Genomic DNA, 9517 nt, shown 5'->3' with positions numbered 1-9517 from the left:
GAGGATCGAACCCGGGCCACACGCATGCCAGGCGAGTGCGCTACCACTTGAGCCACATCCCCAGCCCCTGAAAATGGGTTTGACTTTAATAATTTACTATTTAATTTTATGGTAAGTCTTTTAATGATGCTTAATGTTCTTTTTCCCCCTTTTTTGTTCATTAGAACTTTATAGTTATATATAGTGGTTGGATTCACGCTAGAAAACCCACACATGCATGAAATTTGATTTCATTTCACGATTCCCCTTTTCCCTCTTGTCCTCCCTCCTGCCCCATTCTCCTTCCTCTACTCTGATAGACTTCCTTTGGCTCATCCATTTATTCGTATTTGATTGGTTCTTTTTACTTCTACATAAAGGTGAAATTCCCCATAGTATATTTATATATGTACGTAATACAATGTTTTAAGAATTCATTCTGCATTGCCTCCCCTTTCCCTCCACTTTGCCTTAAGACTATGGTCAGACCTTAGCAGAGCAGAGGAAGGAGAATGGGGGAGGGGATTGTCCTTCATAAGGTATTCCTTTAGAAGTAACTTCTTTCTTTAAAAGGTCTTCTTTCAAGGGCTCAGCGGTATAGCACTCGCCTAGCATGTGTGAGGCCCTGGGTTCAATCCTCAACACCACATAAAAATAAATAAATAAAATAAAAGTATTCTGTCAAACTACAACTAAAAAATAATTTTAAAAAAATGCCTTCTTTCAAAAAAGCAATACGTGAGGGTGCAAGGCCTTTTGAGCCTGGGTTTGGAGCTTAGATCACATCACTTCCTACACATTATATTGGCAAAACTAGGTCCCAAACTTTAGCTTAGACTCAAGGTTGGTAGAAGGATGCTTCATCTACTGCACCTGGCCTGTAGACCTTGGTCATCTCATTATTTATTTTCTCCCATACTTTCTTTGCTCTTGCTACACAACTTGCCTCTTCCTTGTTCCCTGTGAAAAACAAGTATATTCATTCACCCTAGCCAAAAACAAGGTTCTTCTGTGTGGACCTTTTTTTAATTCCTTTCTTTCCTTTTTTTTTTTGCTGGGGGAGGGGATCAGTTGCTGGAGATTGACCACTGACATTGAGCCACATCCCCAATCCTTTTTTATATTTATGTTTAGTGACAGCATCTTGCTGAGTTGCTTAGGGTCTTGCAAAGTTGCTGAGCCTGGCTTCAAATTCACTATTCCCCTGCCTCAGCCTCTCCAGACGCTGGGATTACAGGCATGTGTCACCATGTCCAGCTCTACTTTGCCTCTTGATATGCTTATTTTACACTACATATCTTCCCTTTATCTTTATAATGTACTATCTGGCCCTCTCCTTTCCTTTATTTTTATCTAGCTTCCACATATAAGTGAAAACATTTGACTTTTGAGTTTCTAAGTTTGGCTTGTTTCACTTAGCATGATTTTCTCCATTTCCATTCATTTACCAGCAAATGCCATAATTTTGTTCTTGCTTATGGCTAAGCAGAACTCCATTGTGTGCATATCCCACAATTTCTTAACCAATTAATCTATTGATGGATATCTGGGTTGATTCTATAATTCAACTATTGTGAATTGTGCTACTATAAATATTGAGGTGGCTGTATTTTCGTTCTCTTGGGAAAATATCCAGGAGTGGGATAGCTAGGTCAATTGGTGGTTGCATCCCTCCTTTTTGGAGGAAACTCCACGATTCTTTCTGCATTCCCACTAGCAATGTACAAGTGTACTTTTGCCCCCACATCCTTGCCAGCATTTATTATTGTTTGTATTCTCCATCATTTCCATTCTGAATGGAGTAAAATAGAAAGCTTGGGGGCTGGAATTGTGGCTCAGTGGTAGAGTGATTGCCTAGCACATGTGAGGCACTGGGTTCAATCTTTAGCACCATATTAAAAAATAATAATAAAGGTAGTGTCCATCTACAACTTAAAAAAATAAAGTAGAAATCTTAGTGTAGTTTTGATTTGTATTTCCCTGACTGCTAGAACTGTTGAACATTTTTTTTCATATATTTGTTGGTCATTTGTATTTCTTCTTTTGAGAAATGTCTGTTTAATTTTTTTTGCCCATTTATTGATTGGGTTATTTGGTGTGTGTGTGTCTTAAGTTTTTTTAGTTCTTTATATATTCTGGATATTAACCCCCTATTGAAGTAGCTGGCAAATATTTTCTCCCATTCTGTAGGCTCTCTCTTCATGTTCTTAACTGTTTCCCTTGCTGTACACAAACTTTTTAGTTTGATGGCATCCCTCTTATTGATTCTTGGTTTTATTTCCGACACTTTACAGGTATTGTTAAGGAAGTCAGTAGCAGCACCATGATGGAGTGTTGACCTTATATTTTCTTCTAGCAGTTGCAATGTTTCTGGTTTAATTCCTAAGTCTTTGATCCATTTTGATTTGAGTTTTGTACAGGGTGAGAGATAAGGATCTAGTTTCCTTTTTCTACATTTAGCTATCCAGTTTTCTCAGTGTCATTTGTTAAAATGGCTTTCTTTTCTCCAAAATATATTTTTGGCACCTTTTTCAAGTATCAGATGGCTGTAAGTATGTGGGTTTGTCTCTCTTTCTTCTATATTGTTCCATGTCTATTTTGATGCTAATGCTGATTTCCTTTGGATGGGTGGGGTACAGGGATTGAACTCAGGGGCATTTAACTACTGAGCCACATACTCAGCCCAATTTTGTATAATTTATTTAGAGACAGGGTCTCACTGAGTTGCTTAGCACCTCACCATTGCTGAGGCTGGCTTTGAACTCATGATCCTCCTGTCTCAGCCTTCAGAGCTGCTGGGATCACAGTTGTGCACCACTGCACCCAGCCCATGCCATTTTTGTTACTACAGTTCTATAGTATACTTTCAGCTCAGGTATTGTGATGTCTTCTGCTTTGTTTTTCTTTCTTAGTATTGCATTGGCTGTTCAGTGTCTCTACTTCCAAATGAATTTAAGAATTGTTTTTTCTAGTTCAGTAAAGAGTATCATTGATATTTTGATGGGGATTGCATTGAATCTGTATATTGCTTTTTGTAGTATGGCCTTTTTGACAATATTAATTCTGCCTATCAAAGAACATGGGATGTCTTTCGATCTCTAAGGTCTTCTTCAATTTTTTCAGTGTTCTATAATTTTTTTATTCTAATTTGTTAGGTATGACAGCAAAATGCATTACAATTCATATTATACATATAGAACACAATTTTTCATATCTCTGATTGTACGCAAAGTATATTCACACCATTCATGTCTTCATACATGTACTTAGGGTAATGATGTCCATCTCATTCCACCATCTTTCCTAGCCCCATGCCCTCTCTCTTCCCCTCCCTCCCTTTCCTCTATCTAGAGTTTGTCTAATTCATCCATGCTCCCTGCAATGTTCTATACTTTTTATTATAGGGCTTCTTGGTTAGATTAATTCCCAACTTTTTCCTTCCTTCCTTCCTTCCTTTCTTTTCTTTTCTTTTCTTTTCTTTCTTTTTTTTTTTTTTTTAGGTTATTGTGATTAGGAGAGTTTTCCTGATTTCTTACTTGGCTGAATCCCTGTTGGAATATAGGAAAGCTATTGATTTATGGGGATTGATTGTATATCCTGCTACTTTGCTAAACTCATTTATAATCTCTAGAGGTCTTGTGGTAGAGATTTTTTGTTTTTTCTACATATAAGATCATGTCATTAGCAAACAGAGATAGCTCCACTTCTTTTCCTATCTGAATCCCTTTGATTTCCTTCTCTTCCCTAATTGTTCTGGCTAATATTTCAAGGACTGTGTTGAATAGGAGTGGTGAGAGTGAATAGTTTTGTTTTGTTCCTGACTTTCATGGAAATTTTTAGTTTTTCTCCATTCAGTGTGATGTTAACTTTGGGTGTGTCATAAATACTCTGTAAATGTCTGTTAGGTCCAGACATAAATAGCTTTTATGATTTTGAGATAAGTTCCTTCTATTCCTAGCTTCTCTACTATTTTCAACAGGAATGGGTGCTGGATTTTATTGAGAGCCTTTTCTGCATCTATTGAGATGATCATGTGATTCTTGTCCTTAATTTTTTAAGTGCTGAATTACATTTATTGATTTGTGTATGCTGAACCAAACTTGTACCCAAGGAATAAAACCCATTTGATTATGGTTTATCATCTTCTTTTTTTTTTTTTTTTTTAAAGAGAGAGGGGAGAGAGAGAGAGAGAGAGAGAGAGAGAGAGAGAGAGAGAGAGAGAGAGAGAGAGAATGAGAATTTTTAATATTTATTTTTTAGTTCTCGGCGGACACAACATCTTTGTTGGTATGTGGTGCTGAGGATCGAACCCGGGTCGCACGCATGCCAGGCGAGCGCGCTACCGCTTGAGCCACATCCCCAGCCCGGTTTATCATCTTCTTGATGTGTTTCTGAATGTAGTTGGCTAATATTTTATTAAGGATTTTTGCAGTTATGTTCATCAGGCATATTGGTCTGCAGTTTTCTTTCCTTGAAACATCTTTGTATGGTTTTGGTATCAGGATTATCCCAGCTTCATATATTTGGGAGTGTTCCCTCTCTTTCAATTTTAAGGAATAATTTGAGAATTTGTTAGTTCTTCTTTAACAGTTTGGTAGAACTCAGATGAGAATCTGTCTGGTCCTGGGTTTTCATTTGTGGAAGGCTTTTAATTCCTGTTTCAGTTTTGTTACTTGATATTAGTCTGTTTAGGTTCTCTATATCTTCCTGGTTCAATTTGGGCAGGTCACATATATCTAGAAATTTGTCAATGTCTTCCAGATTTTTCATTTTTTTGAAGAATCAATTTTCAAAATAGGTTCTGATGATCCTCTGGATTTCAGAATGGTCTATGATGGTCTCTCCTTTTTCATCTCTAATTTTATTGATTTGGGTTCATCTTTCTTTTGGTTAGTTTGGCTAAGGGTTTATCAATCTTATTTATCTTTTTGAAGAACCAACTCTTCATAGCATTGATTCTGAGTATTTTTTTTTATTTTCAATTTTACTAATTTTGGCTCTGTTCTTAATTATTTTCTGTCTTCTACTGATTTTGGAATTATTTTGTTCCTCTTTTTCTAAAGCCTTCAGGTGGAGCATAAACTTATTTATTTGGGATCTTTTTTTATTTATTTAATGTAGGCACTCAATGCTGTAAATCTTCCTCTTAGAACTGTCTTTATAAATTGCCCAGTATTTTATCTATATATCTATATATCTATATATATATCTATATATCTATATAAGTATACATACACACATACACATATATTTTAATGACAAGGTACTTTTAATACTTTGGGTTGTGCCCCACAGAAATAAAAAACACTGGGAAGGGGTAACCTCCTCAACCCCAGGAGTGGCCCAGAGGGAGAAAGTCTACCTGAGGGTAAAGAAGCACAAAAGGGACCCTCTGAAGACTCAGAGCAAAGGAAATGCCATCAGTGCTGGGGTCTGTGAGCACTATAGAAGGAAACGTGCGCATGGTGGGACTGACTCCAGGCACACAAGCAAAGGGAAGAGGGTTGGATACAAAGCCACAGAGCTACTTGGGTTCCTTCTTCTTCTTTGCCTTTTTCTGTTTCTGCTGCATGATCTCCAAGTTCCCCTGCTTGTAGGTGGCAGCCAAAAGCCCGTCATCTTGATCGCTTTCTCTTAACTGAGTCATTCTGCCTTTTCATCTTCTTCTTGCAGGCAAGCTCATGCTGGTTACCACGGGTCATGGCAATGGCAGCGGCTTGGCCTGTCTCTGTTGCATCCCTTCATTCTGTCTGGTGTTCTGTCCCAGAGGTTTTGATATGTTGTATTTCTGTTTTCATTCATTTCTAAAAATTTCTTGATTTCTATTCTTATTTCTTCTTTGATCCAGTCTTCATTTAAGAAAATATTGTTCGACCTTTATATATTTATGTGGGTTCTATTATTTTTCTTGCTGTTGATTTATGGTTTCATTCCATTATGATTGGATAGGATGCATGGAATTATATCAGCTTTTTTATTTGCTAAGATTTACTTTTGACCTAGAATATGGTATATTTTGGAAAAAGTTCCATGAACTCCTGAGGAGAAGGTAAATTCAGATGTTTGACGGGGGGTCAAACACTCAATAGATGTCTGTAAGGTCCATTTGATTTATAGTGTTATTTAGGTTGGAGATATCTTTATTGATTTTATGTTTTGAGGACCTGTCTATTGATGATAAGGTATGTTTACGTTGCCCAGTATTATGTTCCTGGGTCTATCTGGACTTAACATTGTATTTAATACACACACACACACACACACACACACACACACACACACTTGGGTGTGCTAACATTTGGTGCATAAATGTTTACTATTATTATATCTTCTTGTTGGATTGTTCCTTACATCCAGGATATAGTGCCATTCTTTGTCTTTCTTTCTTTCTTTTTCTTTTTTTTTTCTTTCTGAAACTCAGGGGCACTTGACCATCCCCAGCCCCATTTTGTATTTTATTTAGAGACAGGATCTCACTAAGTTGCTTAGTGCCTCACCATTGCTGAGGCTGGCTTTGAACTTGCAATCCTCCTGTCTCAGCTTGAGCCACTGGGGTTACAGGTGTGAGCCACCATGCCCGGCCCCTTCTTTGTCTTTTCTGATTAATTTCCTTTTGGTGGGTACCTGGATTGAACTCAGGGACACTTGACCACTGAAGCAGGCACATCCCAAGCCCTATTTTGTATTATTTTTTTTTTTTTTAGAGACAAGTTCTCACTAAGTTGCTTAGTGCCTCGCTATTGCTGAGGCTGGCTTTCAACTCCCAATCCTCCTGACTCAGTGTCCTGAGTCACTGGAATTACAGACCTGTGCCACTCTGCCCAGCTTTTTCTGATTAAATTTTATTTGAAATCAGCTTTGTCAGATATGAAAATAGCTACTCCTGCTTGTTTTCAGAGTCCATATGCATGGAATTTTTTCCCCTCATCTTTTTACTGTCAGCCCATGGATATCTTTGCTTATGAGGCCTTTGAAAACAGCAAACAGTTGGTTTTGAGTTTTTTTTTTTGATTCATTATGCTAATGTGTGTCTTTTAATTGGGGATTCAAGACCATTAACTTTCAGTGTTACTATGAATATGTATTTGTGGTTTCCTGCAGTTTTGGTTTTTTGCTATATTCAATACTCTCTTGACTTTCATTTAGTGATCTTTCTGTATTTGGGTTCTGGGATTTGTTTTTTAGTTCTTTTGTATGCAGTTTATCTTTGAGTACAGGCATAGTGGTCATGAATTATTTTAGTTTATTCTTATGAAAAGTTTTTATTTCACCCTAGAATTTGAAACTGACCTTCACTAGATATAGTAATCTTGCCTACCAGTGGTTTTGTTTTAGAGATTGAAATATCTCATTACAGGCACTCCATGATTTTAGGATCTGAATTGAGAAATCAGAAGTGAGCCTTGTTGGTTTGCCTCTATATGTGACTTGATGTTTCTCTTTTGCAGCTTTTAGTATTCTTTCCTTATTTTCTATGTTAAGTATTTTGATTATAATGTGTCTTGAAGAGTCCTGTAATAATCCTGTATGTGGATGTCTATCTCATTTCTGATATGGGAAAATTTTCTGTAACTATCTCATTGAAAATATTCTTAATGCCTTAGCTTGTATCTCTATGTTCTCTTCTATCCCAGTGATTGTAGGTTTGATTTTTTGATGTTGTCCCAGTGTTCTTGTATATTCTAATCATGTTCTATAGTTTTTTTCTGTTTATTGAATTCTGTGCGCAAGTTCATATATCCTGTCTTCAATGCCTGTTCTGTCTTTAAGGGCTAAAGTTCTATTTTCTATACAGTTAATCTGTTAGTGATGCTGTCAAGTAAATTTTTAATTTCATTGGTTGTGTTTTCTGTATCTAGGAGTTCTGATTGGCTTATTTTCACTTTTTCTATTTCTTTACTGAGGTGGTCTTTCATCTTCTGAATTTGTTCTCTTAATTCCTTTGATCTTCCTTATGTTCATTGAATATTTTAATAATCAGGTGTTAGATTTTTTTTTTTTTTGTACCAGGGATTGAGCCCAGGAAAGTTTAACCATTGAGCTATATCCTCAGCCATTTTTCATATTTAGAGACAGGTCTTACTGAGTTGCTTAGGGTCTTGCTAAGTTGCTGAATCTGGCTTTGAACTTGTTATCCTCCTGCTTCAGCCTCCTGAGCTTCTGGGGTTACAGGCAGGAGCTACAGTGCCTGGCAATAATCAATTTTTAATAATCTTTCCCTGGGATTTCATCTACATCAATATCAGTAGGGCCCTTTATTGGGGGATTGTGATGGAGGGGATTTATTTGCCTGTTTCTTCATGTTTTCAGAGGTCTTGGACTTGGGCATCAGTTGAAATGGATTCCCATTCCTCCTTAACCCATGTCCTTTTGTGTGCAATTATATTATTTATTCTGGGACTTCTCTGTTTTTGATATGAGTAGATGTCAAGGGGTAGAATCTGAGGCTCCTCTCTGATTGTTCCTGCTTGGATCCTTGTTATTGATTTGGAGCCTTTGTATCCTCACTTCTTTGAGTTAGAGTAAGGTCAGGGCTCATTTGGGATTAGATTTTGTGTGGAGTGAGATTCACTGTTGCTTGGTTGAGATTGAGTGATCTTGAGTGGCCCAATCTCTTTTTAGCCCCTATTAGAGGGAGGGGGGCCAAGTATGGCACTAATATTAGAAACAGATGTACAGCTTTGCTGTGCCCCTCCCCTGACTCAGACAATGGCAACGCCCTACTGAGGTGGATGGTGCAAGGCATCCATCCTCTGGAGGAGCGCAGTTTGTTTCTGGGAATGGGCTGATTTGTTTTTGTATTCCTTTAATAAGTATAGTTGCAATTTCTCATATGACCATTAAGTATGAAAGAAAAATCATGACTTTCTCAATTAATGCAACTACTTCTAAAGCATAGTTCTGTTTGCTCTAAATGCAATGATTCAGCTGTGGAGTGTAAATTGTTAATGTATAATGAAAAACTCCCTGTATTCCTGTCAAGGAAGTTTTTGAGAAATTAAATTAAAATCTAGAGAAGAAAAATTAATGTTAAGAAGACAGATTAGTGCTTAGTACTGGGCAACTTGTTCTTATTCCTGTGCACAATCGTTTGTGCTCTTACTTTTGTTTGATTAAAAGTAATAACAAGTCAACCACTTGCCATAACCATGGCACCGGTTCCAGTCAGTAAGTCAAGAAAGAATAGTCAAGGTATAGGCCAATAGTTTGGGACATTTCTAACTATTATTAAAAGTTAACTAAGCAGAAACAGCTTAAAGAAAAACGCAAACTGAAATTACAAATGCTTGCTTATGCATAAGCCAAGATACATTCTTCTATTCTAATTGTAACTGCGTAATATTTTGTTTCTTTGAATAATGATTCTTGTTTTGTAACCACAAAGTACTGTAAGCCTGCCAAAATGAAAAGTATATATGATCAACTTCACAAGTAAAGATTGGGATCAACACCTTCACTTTGGTGTCTGTGTTGTTTCTCCACCCCCTCTTTCGCTGACTCCTCACCATCCGTTCTTCTCCTGAGACCCCCTGTTGGA

General features: G+C 37.1%; 1 pseudogene; it reads right to left on the bottom strand.

Moving 5' to 3' along the window:
- Positions 1-5503: 5503 nt before the first annotated feature.
- On the bottom strand, positions 5504-5681 carry LOC101956294 (small EDRK-rich factor 2 pseudogene; annotated as a pseudogene).
- Positions 5682-9517: the final 3836 nt, after the last annotated feature.

Source organism: Ictidomys tridecemlineatus, chromosome 6 (assembly GCF_052094955.1).
Source record: "Ictidomys tridecemlineatus isolate mIctTri1 chromosome 6, mIctTri1.hap1, whole genome shotgun sequence".
Classification (NCBI taxonomy): domain Eukaryota; kingdom Metazoa; phylum Chordata; class Mammalia; order Rodentia; family Sciuridae; genus Ictidomys; species Ictidomys tridecemlineatus.
The sequence above is the reverse complement of the archived record's forward strand: the minus strand, read 5'-3'. Positions and strand labels throughout refer to the sequence as shown.